The sequence below is a fragment of the Sceloporus undulatus genome, chromosome 1, assembly GCF_019175285.1.
Source record: "Sceloporus undulatus isolate JIND9_A2432 ecotype Alabama chromosome 1, SceUnd_v1.1, whole genome shotgun sequence".
Lineage (NCBI taxonomy): Eukaryota > Metazoa > Chordata > Lepidosauria > Squamata > Phrynosomatidae > Sceloporus > Sceloporus undulatus.
This window is the reverse complement of record NC_056522.1, coordinates 130,649,478-130,664,938: the sequence shown is the minus strand read 5'-3', so window position 1 is coordinate 130,664,938 and position 15,461 is coordinate 130,649,478.

The following is a 15,461-nucleotide window of genomic DNA, read 5'->3' as shown; positions in this document are numbered from 1 at the left end:
ATCTATCTATCTATCTATCTATCTATCTATCTATCTATCTATCTATCTATCTAGGTCCCTGACTGTGACTACCATTGGACAGTATCACAGTAGTGTTAGCATCACACTTTTCTGTGGTGATGTCTTATCTGCAGAACACCACGTACACCCTGGTACATTTGTTTGGTCCCCTCTTTAATGGATTTCATCTGAAAATTTTCCTCATTCCCAGATGTATATTGGGATGCAGTATTTCAGCTGTTGTTGTTGTTGTATGCTTCCAAGCCATTTCTGATTTACAGAAAGGTGAGCCTATCATGGGGTTTCTTGGCAAATTTCTTCAGAGGGAGTTTGCCATTGCCATCCTCTGAGGCTGAGAAATTGTGACTTGCCCAACACCCCCCAGTGGCATTCTATGGTTGAGCAGAGGTTTGAACCCTGGAATCCAGTAGTCCAATGCTCAAATCACTACATCATACCGGCTTGTAAAATGGGATGTGCTGTTTTTAAGTTTTGCAGACTAAATTAGTCTGGATATCATTCAATTATACAGCATTTGGGGTCTCCTGGACACACCTGGGCCTTCAAAATGAAGCCCCAGATCCAAATCCCCAACCTCCCAGCATTTCCCAACTATAGCAGATCTATTGAAATCAAGGAGACTTCTCTAAGCAGTAATTCACATGTCCCATGCATTCCGTAGATATACTCTTGGTTGCTCTTAACCACAAGTCTACCTCAATTCATGGCAGTCCTATGAATTGACCTCCAAGTCACCCTGTCATCAATAACCTTGCTCAGGTCTTGCAGACTCAGGGCTCTGGCTTCCTTGACTGAGTCTATCCACCTGTAATGGGTCTTCCTCTTTTCCTCTTGGCTTGCATTATGGCTTCAATTAGTGAGTCCTGTTTTCTCATGATATGGCCAAAGAACAACAATTTAGTCATCTTGGCTTCCAGAGAGAGTTCTCTAGGACCCATATATTTTAGGTGGGGATAAAATTGGCTTTAAACCACTTAAAAATACTGAGGGGATACATAAGCAAGACTTCAAAGTGCAGGAGTAGCTTATAACAATTAGAAGTAAAAACAGTGTGTGTGATATAAACACAGGTTTTTATTATGCAAATTAAAATGTTGAATATTTTTAAATATATTAAAATTTTATACTGTGCATATTGCTAACTAAATAGTCCCCATAAATTCAATAAAAGGAAATACTTTATTAACAAAATACAGATGTATTCCTTTCTTCTCTAGTATGAATAATTTCAATCAGCTGCATAATTTGTGCCACTTTCCAATTTATTCCTTTAGGGTAGGGGGCTCAGGGTTTCACTCTTTTTTTACAAATCCTGGTTGCAGCCAGGATCTTCTGTACCAGCTGTTAGTTCCCCCCCCCCTTTCAAATTGCTGATCAAAATGAATAGATATTGAAGCTGGGATCAATCCCCGTGCAGAATTGTTGTGACATTTGTCATAATGCCACATTCTGACCTTGTTTCTCCATGGAGTATACATGCTAACACTACTGTGATACTGTCCAACAGTGGTCACAGTCAGGTACATACATACATACATAATACTTATATATATATATATATATATATATTCTGTACAATGATTTTGAGTCTTTTCTTACTAAGAACTAAGATTCTCCATTTTAAGTATGTTCTGGCCAACTTGAGTCTAAAAAGAAAAAGAAATATTTCCTCCTCCCAAAGAAAACAGATTCAAGTGAACTGTTTAGAAATAATATAAGGAAGATGACCTATAGGTATTTATTGTCTTTATTTCACAGTGTGCCCTCATGGGCTGCATCTACACTGCAGAAATAATCCAGTTTGCCATCACTTTAACTTCCATTACTACGTGCTATGGAATTTTAGGAACTATAGTTTTGTGAGAGATTTAACCTTCTCTCTGTGAGCTCTGGTGCCAAAACAAACTGCAATTCGCCAAATTCCATAGCACTGAATCATGGCAGTTAAAGTGGTGTCAAACTGGATTATTTCTGCAGTATGGATGCAGCCATTATCTAAAATGCTGTGGTTGCTCTTTGTATAGTGAGGGCTTGGTGGCCTAGAACAATACTACTCAAAGTGGTGTTCGCTGGATGGGTGTCAATCCACGAGCCATTTCCTGAAAATTTCTAGGAAAGAAAGAATGAATTGTAGCCAATGAGAAGAAATATGATAGTGGTTTCTGGCACATTTGTTTTGACAAGGGAGATGCCATTCTGCCGCATCAGATAGCCTGAGAAGCATTGGCCTAAGGTACATTTTCCCTCCCCCCCCCAAATAATCTCTTCAAGTAATACAAATGCCTTACTTGGTCAGCTTTCCCTTTCTGTTACCTGTAGCTAGCTTCTTCCTACTATCTTCCCCCAGTTATTTTCCCATGCATCTGCATTTTATTATTTATTTGCATTCTCTGAGGACTTCGTATGAATGCAAAGTCTTGTTTCCTCTTCAGGTTGTTCACCTTATAGCAGCATGTAGTTGTTTTAAAGATGTGTAAAAACTTCTTCAGGGGTTGGATTGGACCAGAAAATATTATCTGATTAGATTTCCATAACTAAGTAGCTGAGCTAGAATTTCAGCAAGTTTCTCTGTGACATATTGCTTCCATTAGCCCCATTACAGTCAGGCCTTCATATCCACTTATGTTTTGTCCATGAATTCAACTATCCACAGCTTGGGAAATACCTAAAAAAATTATAAATTCCAAAAACTAAACCTTGATTTTGCTATTTTATATATTGGACACCATTTTATTATCCATTGTATTTAATGGGACTTGAGCATCCATGTATTTTGATATCCATGGGGGGTCCTGGAACAAAATTCCAACAGATAACAAATACATTACTTCAAAAACCTGTTGTTCAGGTAGATGCGTATGCATGTGTATGTGTGCCCAAGGAAGAAAAAATGTTAACACGTCTAAAAAGTTTAATTAACAACAGTCCCAAAGCTGCTGATAGTCCCAATGATGATATTTTAAAGCTATATCTGGAATAGTAATCCAGTGCTCTCAACAGGACCTTTCATTTTCCTCCTATACTTTGAGACCCCAGATACTGAAATCTCTTGTGCACAGGCCTATCCCATCTATCTATCTATCTATCTATCTATCTATCTATCTATCTATCTGCAGCTTCAGAAACAGAATTTGAGAAGTCTAGAAATATTTTTAATCATGATAGCCATCAAACAAAGCAAAGTGATTCTCCCTTCCCTTTGGATCTGTCTTAAATTCAGACTGTGTTCATTGTTTTACCTTCCCTTTCTGTGAAATTTCATGTAGACAGACTTTTATCTGATTTGTACCATTGTATGTAATTGGATTACTGGACCAGAGGAATTTCAGTAATGAATCCCTTTCTAGCTGCTAATGTTTTAACATAAAAGTAGCAATATGAAACATAAATGGGATTCATTTCACACACGTAAGGTATAAGATTCTGCTATACCTGTAGTAGAAGTCAACTGGGAATACTTTATCTGAAGAAATATAGCTGTTTTTAAAGAATATCCTGTATTTAAGGAAGAGAACAAGAGCAAATGATTTCTCCCTTCTATTATTCACGAACTAGAAACAACACACCTTTGATACATGTACTACAGACTTTGACAGCAGCTGGTACAGTGTGGACTATTTTAGCTACAAGTTAAAATGTTTCACAGGAATTTGTTCTTTGTGAATTCCTTTATGAAATTATCTGTAGCTTAGAAATGAGCTGTTTAAGGTGCTGAACGTTGATCCCAAAGGATAGATTCTTTGATCTATCCCAATGGATAGATCTTTTAAAGTTTGGAATATGCCCTGGAGTGAATTCTCCACTCTCTGACATGGAGGGCTCCAAATGATATTGCTTGCTACTGAGGAAAGGCATTATTATTATTATTATTATTATTATTATTATTATTAACATTTACTTATAGAGCACTGTAAAGTTTGCACAGTGCTTTACATGACAGAGATCAAGATAGATAAAATAGTAATAAAACCTGCCATATGGCATGCCATCTAAAACATCAACATTACAAAATAAAGGCATATTTAAAATAGTACAGAAAAATAAAGTGGGCATATAGGCATCATAACAGATTAGGAATCAGTGATATGAAGTGCCACCCTAAACAAAATTGTCTTCAGCTTGGTCTTGAAACTGGACCAGGAAGCGTTAGTTCTTAATTGGGTAGGGAGGAGATTCCAAGCATAGGGAGCAGCATTTGAGAAGGGACAAAAGCAGGGGAGGAGGAGACTGGGATCATAAGATCTTAATGCATGAGGAGGATGATAGGGAGAAATAAACACTGGCAAATAGGAGAGAGCTAGTTGATGAAGAGCTTTAAAAGTCAACAGAAGGAGTTTGCAGTGGATTCTGAAAGGAATGGGGAGCCAATGGAGAGATATGAATGATGGTGTGATATGGTCAAAACTATGGGCAGAAAACATGATCCTGGTCACGGAGCATTGTACAGAAACTAAATAGTACTATATGGCCTTATGCTTCACTTCACAGAGTGAGAATGAGAATGAAGGGAGAGAAGACGTGGCAAAGCTTGAATCATTTGTGGTGAAATTCCTTGGGCTTCTAGGCCCAGACACTTGTATGGCCATGCTGAGGTGCTCGATAGACAGACCCTATGGGGCGCCATCGTCCCGTGTGAGGGGCGGTGCTTTCAGATGCCCCTCGGCCCTCGCACGTGATGAGGGCATCAAAATGCCGGCGCCCTGTACATATGGGCGCCACCATTTTGACGTGATGGACACCTAGCGTCCACACGTCTCAGTGCAGCTGTGATGCCGCAAGTGCGCCATTGGCACCTTGCGGTATCACAACAGCACTGCAAAAAGAAGCCGCTTTTTGTGGATTCTTTTTGCTGTGTGAGGGAGCCGCGCAGTTTGTCTGTTGCAGCTCCCTCACACAGCAAACTAGGGTGGCGGCAGATCGCCCTTTTTGAGTTTGGATTCAGGATTTTATAGAAAAAAGAATCATAGTGTCTTAGTGTCTTAAAATTAGTAATGGGTTTTTTTAAAAAATAACCTGATGTATGTGAAATGGTAAATACTCATTCATGGGGTGAGGGAAACTTGGAAAAATTACTTGAATGAATGAATGAGATTTATTTATATACCGCCATTCCTTCGATCACGGCAGTTTACAAGGTAATAATAAAATACAATACAGTATAAAACAAAATTACAGATAGAAATTTGACCACAAAACTCCCCCATATTAAACCGTATAATAAAGTACATCATTAAGAATCCATCATTCATACATAATGATTAAAACCAGTTAAAATCAGTAAACAATCTAAACAACACGCAATACACAGGAAAGATGACAGTCAGGACATGTGGGGAAAAGCTTGGCGAAATAAGTGAGTCTTGAGATTTTTCTTAAATGACTCCAGGGAGGGGGCCGAGCGGAGCTCATCAGGGAGAGAGTTCCAAGACTGCGGGGCCACCGCAGAGAAAGCCCTTTGCGCTGTCCCTACGTATCTCATCTTTGGAACTCTCAAAAGTTTTTCCCACCTGACCTGAGAGTGCGGGGCGGATTGAATGGGGAGAGGCGGTCCTCCAAGTACTCTGGGCCTAAGCCATTTAGGGCTTTATAGGTAATAACCAACACCTTGTATTGAGCCCGGAAGCGGATTGGCAGCCAATGCAGATCTTTCAATATAGGTGTTATATGGCTGGCCCTGGAACTACTGCAGCTTCCACTCTGGAAACTTGTAGTCCCAAAGGGAATATTTCCAAGCTCTGGAGCTGAGATATCACCATGGATTCATTATCTATGAAAGTGAACCTGGAATCCTTTCTGTGACTGTCAGAGAGCTGCTTGATATGATCAGAGGGAGATAGGAAATTATTTAAGAAGATATTAGTGCTTGGCTATGTGACAACAAAGTAGGTCATAATTGTCTACAAATACTTGAGGGCTGTTAAAAATAATTAATTATTAATATTTTCATTATTATTAATGGTTTAGCACATTACCTGCAGGAACAACTGGTAACAGGATGCATTTTAAAAACAGACCATTTAGAGTTCACACTTCAAATCTGTGGAATATATTAGATGCTTTAGGATTGTGGTGAGCATCCTCTCTCAAGAGACTTTTACATTAGAGGGGTATCAAACATGAAACAAAAACAAAACAAAACCGTACAATAGTTTTTTTGTTCATATCAACTTAACTGTATGCTTCAACTATGTGCTTCATTCCAAAGCCCCCAGTGTGCTCCAAAACGTTCATGAAACCTCTTTGCATGGAGGTATATCAATAGATTAGAATTGAGGTGGCAGGTTTATATTCGCAAAGGGAAGCAAGGATGAAGTGAATTAATACATTAAAATGAATGTAATGTGAGACACCCTTTACCATATGCAAAGGGATCTTGTTGTGTCATTGAGACTAATATAGCAATAGCAAGTTGCTATAGTATGCAAAACAAGATCTGTTTGCATACTGATATTCCAGACTAACATAGCTATGTCTCTGAATTCTCCTCTTTACCCTAGTTACAAGTTGGTATAGATTGCAAGTTACACTGGTCATATCCCATTTCAATGCCTATATGATTTTTCATAAATACCTAAATATGCTGAAGGCACACATCCTTTCTGATCTAGGAAACTAAGCAGTCAGGCTTGGTTAGTACTTAGAAGAAAGCTTTCAGGAAAATTCTCAAAGGATGGCAATTGTAACCTTTCTCTGAGTAAATCTTGCAAAGAAACTCCTATGATAGAGTTGCCATAAGCAAGAGCTGACTTTAAGACACACAGCACCAACAATTGATTTATTCAGAGACACAGAAATGCATTTCAGTTCTGTATATCTCATCAATGTGAAAGGCCAGTGATAGGAAATCAAAAGACTATGAATCCTACTGGCTAGTTGCCCAACCAGAGTATATCTATTGATATGAGTCAACACTCAAATTCAATTGATTTAATGGGTCTACTCTAGTTGGGAACTAACAAATATGATTTGGACTACAGATTAAGCTAGACTATTTTTGGTCTTTGGTATAAGTTTAAAATAAGTACAGTTGGCCCTCCATATATATATGGTTTGGAAATTTAAAAAAAAAATCCAAAAAGTAAACCTTGGTTTTTTTCCATTTTATATAAGGGGCACCATTTTACTACCCCACTGTATGAGCATCCATGGATTTTGCTACCACAGGGCTTCCTGGAACCAAGCCCCAGCAAATGCCAAGGGCTGAGTGTACTTCATGTGGTACAGCTTCTCTGTCCTGTCATGCATTCTTGCCAATACTTGTTGCAATCCATTTGCATTAACCAATTTTCTGGTGCATCCACCATCTTTCCTGCTTATGCATTTAGAATGTTCCAGAAGTAGATTACAGTATTATGAACTAAGTTTCTGTACTATATGGGATGTGACAGAACATCTACCATTTTGTCATGAGACTGTAGCTTTCAATGAGAGGTTTGGTTTGGTAAGTATGTACAGTAGGCACAATCTTGCTAGATGTAATTATTGCACACATTTGAATCCTTGCCTAGGGCTGCAAAGGACTTTGTTTTGTTTTTTTATTATTATAAAGCTCAAGTTATTTTTCCTTTAAAGTCACAGCCTATAACATATTCTTTTAAAATTATATTTCCAGTGTAATTGCATATTTTCTATGTTGGGGTAACTAGGTAAAGGACTGCAGGTAGGTATAGGATTGATTTTTAAGTTAAGTCTCCATGGCTTAGAAATAATATTGTTTCCTTTTTCTTTCTGTACATCTAGATATATGCTCTGTTTTCCTTAATAAATCATTCTTTATTTGATAATTCTCTGTTTTGCCTTTGGTGCTTTGCCATGTATTATCTTTTCTCAAATCCATACAAGAGCCTCTGGCTATTGGAATAGAAAAATATTTTTAGTTTATGATAAAGAAACAGTAGAATGGAACACCATCACGTAAGGGGAAAAGAGAGATAAGATTGAAACTATGTTGTGCTAAGATACCACGATGACCCAGTTCTGGCTAGATATACTGAAAAAGAATTGAGTTGTCATGGTATCTGGCATCTGTTGGATGCTGGCTTGTTGTATAGCATATTATAGACCCCTTTTTCCTAGTGTGATTTTTAATTGGCTCTTTTAAATGTTTTATGTTTTTTTAATTGGCTGTACTTAAGTATGTTTTAATGTTTTACTTTGTAAACTGCACAGGGGACACTTCATCTTAAAAAGAGGTCTATGACTATGATACAAAACCAAATACATAAAATTAGCCCCCACTCACTTTTCCTAGTTAGATATTTAATCATTGGTGACATCAGCAGATGGGATAGATAAGATTATAGTGATGATATACCATCCCCCCGCCCCGACTGTTCTGTTAGTGAGGGATTTATAGGTGTTTGTGATGGTTTACATCATGTTTGAGGTACTGCAGGAGACCATGGGACAATTTCCATGGGCTGCACACATTCACAAAATAAGCTCAAATACTTTCATATGCCTCTCAAAGAAGCAACAGGAAATTATGGTGTTGCATCTTATCCTTTCAACATTTTGAGAGGGGATGCAGAGGAAAATTGAAGAATGTCTGGTACTACAGGATTCTGGGATGCTTGTGCAGATGAGGGTATTTTGTGTATTTTCAAATGTTTAGGAGCATGGTTTTGCAGAAATAAATTACCTGAAAATCACAATGAACCTATTTATTTTGATGAATTGAGGGTGGTGTTGGAAGGACTGATCCGGGGCTTCAGGGCTTGAAAAGTGGGTTTCTAGGGACAATTGTGGTCTGCAGACATACTATAACTATCTCTTCTCTACATAATGCTTCCAGGAAAGACTGCATTACTGTACACAGGAATAATTGTCCAAATGAAGGTGCAGTTCCTTCCTTTTTGCATTTGTTCTCTCTAAGAAGCAAGGTGAAGATGAGTCCAGTTTTCCTTCTGTTGTGGGTTACAACATACCAGTAAGATGAGCACAATATTATTTGATAGTTAATATGACATAATCCAAGCAACTCTTCATAGCTGATGAATATTCATCAGTGCCGCATAGGCCACATTGCATATCTCCTATGTCATTTAATCTTATATATTAATTAATGTGGACAATGAGGAATTTCAGATAATTGAGGCTCCCTTGACTATGTATAGGAAACCTGCAAGTTGCAATTGGAATGAATATGTATGTCAGTCATGAAAATACAATTTTATACCACCTAGCAATAGCTACAATCAAAATGGAAATGAAATTGTCAGTTTAAACTGTGGAAAGCCTTTACTGGAGTGTACATATAGAGACAAGTGGGCAATGACCTGTAGCAAATGAAATGGTCTAATTTGTCCCATGCTGTTTGATACAAGGCGAGGAGTAGCTATTTTGAAATCATATGTTATACAAATGGAATAGACTCTGATGATTATTAGCTGAGTCATGATAATATCAGCTCTTTGATTGTCAGCCCTTCCCCTGGGGTTCTGAAAGGGAAAAAAATATCATGTGCTATGTGGGATGGTAGATGGAGGAAAACTGCCAAAGTATACTGCATACTGCAAGTTTATTTCATTTTGGTGACGTATGAGCTGATTTATTTATTTATTTATTTGCAACAGCAGCAACCAAACAAAACAGCATAAAATGCTATGCAATAAATGGTTGACACACAATAAAAACAATAATGAAACTTTCAAACAAAATAATGCTAACACAACTAGGGTCGTGTTTCATAAATCTCTGCATGCAGAACAATACACTGGTTGCTCTATGCAGCCATTGTGTTCAATGGCAACATGACACCAGTGACCCAAGACACTAAATATCGAACTGAATGCACAACCAAATGTTCATGCACATCGATGCACAACTCTGGTTTTGAAGTCTTGAGCTTTCCACATCAGACAACATGCCAAAACTCACCAATAGGAGAATTTAAACATCATAACTGTGGTTCTCAAAACTTGGTCCTTCTGATGTTTGAGACTTGACCTTCCAGAATCTCTTATCATTAGCCATTCTAGCCAGGATTTCTGGGAGTTGAAGTCCAAAATATCTGATTGACCAGTCTGAGAAACACTATTGTATAAGACATCAACAGTATTGCAATTAAAAATGCCAGTGTTATGTTTATGATTGTTTTCCTTGCTATAAATGGTGGCGGCTTCTTCTTCTCCTCCTTCTCCTTCTTCTTCTTGTGAGTCATGGGGAAATTGTTGAATATTAAACATATGTAAAACATTTATATCCTGCCTTTCATAATATTCTTTACAAGGCAATTTATAATTCATGTGACATGGAAAAGATCTATTCATCTGAAAGGAAAACAGAAGTGATTTACACAGGTACAGCTACAACAGAATGTCATTGTGATCCTGGTGTTCCACAGGACAGTTATTATGAAAACAAAAAGATTGTTTGTGGGAACAAGATTAACAAGTGAGAGACAAAGCCAACCTTGGCCAACTTTGGCCCTCAATCACTTGACATTAGTTAGTCATTAAGACATGGCAGCATAATGCAGGGAAGCAAGAATCCACCACAATGGAAAAGCCATCATTTCCTGCACTATGGGCCTATACAGATGGGCAGCTCCATGCCACCCATTTTTGCCACAGAAGGAGGCCATAGCAAACACATGCTGTGGCCTCTGGAGGAAGCAAAAAGAACCCACGTCTGACAGGGGTGCCTTAGATGCGCTCATGCGCCATGATGATGCCCTTTGTGTGTAGTGCCATTTGGGCACTGCGCCACACGGACGTCATAATAGTGTGTGCTGTGTGGATGGGTGTGCGTCAAAATGGTGACCAGGCAGTGGAACTAGGGCTTGGAAAATATGAACACTCAGCCCTAGCTCAGCCCTAGTACATGTGCACAACGTGTGGTTCTGTATTGCCGCTATATCAACCAGTTGTTCCCTCTGACACCTATGAGGGAGAACAGCCCTAGTAAAAATGTTCACCATTGTTGGGGTTGAATGATGATGTTGTCATGAATGAACAGGGGAGAAGGCAAGCAGCATGGAGAAGTTACCAAACTCTATGGCAGAAGTCTTTGGGTTGCATTTTTGGAAACTTGATCCTGACCCTCTAGGGCAAAAGGATACAGGCCCCTTTCATCCTATATATCTCTTCATGTTTCATGACTTCCTGACCAGAACTCACAAGGCAGTTCTTACACATTTCTGCCTCAGTGTATAAGGCTAAGAAAAGTCATGAGAAGCAAATATATATGAACTGAATGGCACTGTGGTTCAAGCAAATAGTAATAGGAAGAAATGTAATAAAATGCAGGGCAAAGCTCTTGAGAAGTAGTACCAAGCAAGACATTTATTTTTGCCATACATTCATCAACTAGAGTAAACAGAAGGGGGAAAACATCTTCCCATCTTATATAGTTTCATCATAGCTTTGAAACCAGCTTTTAATATAAAACTTATATCCTTATAACTTAAATCTTACTAAAGCAGTAGTAGTACAACATATACTTCTGAAATATTTTCTTTTTATAAAAAAGCCTTCAGCCTCTAAACTCAAGCTTGAAGGGCTAAAACTAAGCAGGAAGTAATGCACTAGTATATTATAGTACGGTGTGCTTTACTCTGGATAGCAAAATTGCCTGACTTATTTCCATAGATATTAATTTCAGGTTATCAGCAAACTGATGTGAGATGACAGGCTGTCATATGCTGCAAAAAACCAACTACGGGTTATTGTCTGTTCCTAGGATGATAGGGTGGGAGACCAGTTCTGGCAACCACTTTGTTAATTTTTGTTAAATCCCCTCTTGGGTTGTGTTTAATGTAAAGTGAGGGCACACAAAGGCTAAGCATATGCTTGAGAATAAGAAAACCCATGTAGACACAGTTCTTAATTAATTATCACCAATCACTGTGGTTGCTGTTTGTGATCCAAGCATCAAAAAAAGTGATGAAAAGTGTGTTCTCAATAACACCATAATGCTACCATCTCTGGATGGTGTCTACAATTGAATATTTGTTCTGGCAAAGAGGATGTTCATAGAGAATGAGACAGGTGAAGCAAGTGAAACAGTATTAAGCCAATTCTTTCTTTCTTTCTTTCTTTCTTTCTTTCTTTCTTTCTCTAGACCATTGTTCTTCTCCCATCTCTCCATCTCCTTCCATTTTTACAGACTTTAGATGTCTGTAAGCCTGGACCTGTAACAATTGCAATATGACACATAGTACCATTTTATTCATTGCTGTTCCAAATGTCGATGCTTCAAGAAGAATGCATCACAGAATAGCTAGAATTTTAAGGGTCAGGACTGAGGTGAAGAAACTAGCAAAGAATACACTGAGCATTTTCACAAGATGGACCCCAGTTAATGGGAGCAGTGACCACATAATATGATTTTTAAAGGTCATTCAAAGTATCAGAAAAAATGTATTGGCTTGAAGTTAAGCATGCAATGCTGCAGAGCAGTTACAGAAATCATTCTGGGCATTGAAGGAAAATGCTGGCAAACCGTGAACTCCTTTGGGTGGGTTTTTTGGGGGGGGAGTGGGAGTTGATCCCATTAAATGATCCATTTCCCCACTCTTATAAAAATGTTGTGATCTCAGCGCCACCATCTGTAGGAACCCACAGCACTTGTCCTTTTCAGGTATCCATTGTTGTACACAAATAGAAGGATCCAGTGGCATGCACTCCAGCCCCAACTCTTCAATTTCTACTCACCTGATGTTGATGGTCTGAAAAGGAGCTGTTGCTGTATGCAGCTCGTCATGATTGTAGAGTTCCATGGAAATGGAAACGCTGATAAGGAAGGGCTTCTGATCTTATTAAACTTTCTAATTATGTTCACTTAGATATCGTTGGATGGGGCTGTTTTTCATGTTCAGAAATGCAACCCTCCCTGTCCACATGGAAAAGATGAGAAGAGATGTGGAAGAAGGTGGTAGTGATGTGAATTCAAGCAGCTCTACAAACAAAGCAAACAAGTGAACAAACAGGAAAAACCAAAATGAAACCTCCCCTATGTCTCCTCCCCCTCCAAAAAAACCCTTCAAGGACATCTCTGCCACCATATTGATGCTTCAACTTTTTTTCTTTTTTAGGATCAAGGGAGAGGAGGCACACATCCTGTTTTCTAAAACTAGTTCTGTCATTCTTTTACACCTATATTCAGCTTCAGTTTAATTTTATTCAATTATTTTTCCCCTCATTATTATCAACCCACCCTATGTAATACCCCCACCACTACCATCTAATCACCCTACAAACAATGCAGGGCACTGCACATAACTGAAGACTATCCAGGGGACAAAACCTCTCTTATTCCTTGTGCTTTACCTTTTCCTCTTCATTTGTCTTTCCTTTAAATAGAGTTTTGCTGTCCTGCTATTTCCCAGGAATGTAGTTTATCCTGATGCACAAACTCCTCAGAGGTATACATTTGTATCATTGAACTGCAGACCCCAATGGGTGTTCTCCCTGGTAACAGGCTTTATTTTAAACAATGATTTTCAGAAAGCACACCTTTTGAAAAAGAAAATTTAAAACCATATATTTTAAAATAAAATTAACAGAGCCATTGGACAAATACAGTGGTACCTCGGGATACGAATTACCCAGGTTACGAAATTTTCGGGATACGAAAAAATCCCATAGGGAATTATTGTTCCGGGTTACGAAAGTTGTTTCGGGTTACGAAAAAACTTCGGCGCTATTTTAAAGGGAACCGCGGCTTTTCCCCATTAGCGCCTATGGCATTTCGGCTTACGAAGGCTTTTCGGGTTACGAAAGCGGCCGCGGAACGAATTAAATTCGTAACCCGAGGCACCACTGTATAGGGCTTTATGCTCATGTAGCAATCAGTTGATTAACAGAGTCAATTCTAATGCTAAACAACATATGTCAACAGATATGGAAAACAAAACAATGGCCAGCAGATTGGAAATGATCAATATACATCTCCATCCACAAAAGAGGAGGTGTAAAAGACTGCAACAGCTATAGGACCATAGCACTGATCTCCCATGCAAGCAAAATTATTCTCAAAATTCTTCAATATAGGCTTAAACCATACATAGAGAGAAAATAGGTCCAAGTAGGATCCAGAAAAGAAAGAGGCACTAGAGACCAGATTGCAAACATAGTGTACGATGGATAATGGAGTGCACCACGGAATCCCAAAAGAAAACCAAGTGCTTTATAGGCTATAGCAAAGCCTTTGACTGCATAGATCATGAAAGGCTATGGAAGACATGGGAGTGTCAGCACATCTGATAGTCTTGATGAGGAATCTGTAATCAGGACAACAGGCTACTGGCAGAAAAGAACAAGGAGAAACAGAACATTTCCCAATTGGCAAAGGGGTCAGACCCTACCTGTTCAACTTGTATGCAGAACATATCAGAAAAGAAGCCTGGAAACAGAAGAAGGAGGAGTGAAAGGAGGAAGGAATATCAAAAATCTAAGATAAGCAATGACACCATACTACTAGCAGAAAACCTCACCTAGAACACCTACTAAGGAAGATCAAGGAAGAAAGTATAAAGGCAGGCCTACTGTTGAACATAAAGAAGACAAAAATAATGACCATGGAGAATCTACACAAATTTAACCTAGACAATGAGGGAATAGAAATAGTAAAAGAATTCTCATACCTGGGATCAAATATTGATAGAAACGGGGAGTGCAGAAATAAGAATAAGATTAATAATGGGGAGAGCAGCTATGAAATAACTAGAAGAGATTCTAAAATTCAGAGATAATAATAATAATAATAATAATAATAATAATAATAATAATAATAATACGGATTTATTTATATCCCGCCCAATCACATAGAATCTGGGCAGGTTACAACAATAGAGGAGTACAAAATAAAATAACACAATTCAAACAATATCAAAAGAATGCATTACAAATAAATAAAGGTCATAATTAATCCCTTCCACCCCCAGTGCAACTCCCCTAAACTAATATTAAATAAATTAAAACAAAATACAAACATAATACCAAAATAAAAATGAAGAAAGTATGAAAAAAAAATACAAGTTACAAAATACAATACATATAGAACTGAGCACAAAAGTTAGAATCATGCAAGCCATCATACTCCCTATTACCATGTATGGATGTGAGAGCTGGACAATTAAGAAATAAGATAGGAAGAAAGTAAATTCATTTGAGATGTGGTGCTGGAGAAGAGTACTGTATTGAGGATCCTGTGGATGACAGAACAAATGGATCCTAGAGCAGATCAAGCCTGGAAGCCAAGATGACAAAACTGAGGCTGTCATACTTTGAACACATCATAAGAAGGGAGAACTCACTGGAAAAAAACAATAATGCTAGAAAAGATGGAAGGAAGCAGAAAGAGAGAAAGGCCACATGCTAGATGGATGGATTCTATTAACAGGACATGGCTATGGGCTTGCAGGAATTCAGAGCAGTGGCGATCGTGTGTTTTTGGAGATGTCTCATCCATAGGGTCTCCATGGGTCGAGATAATAA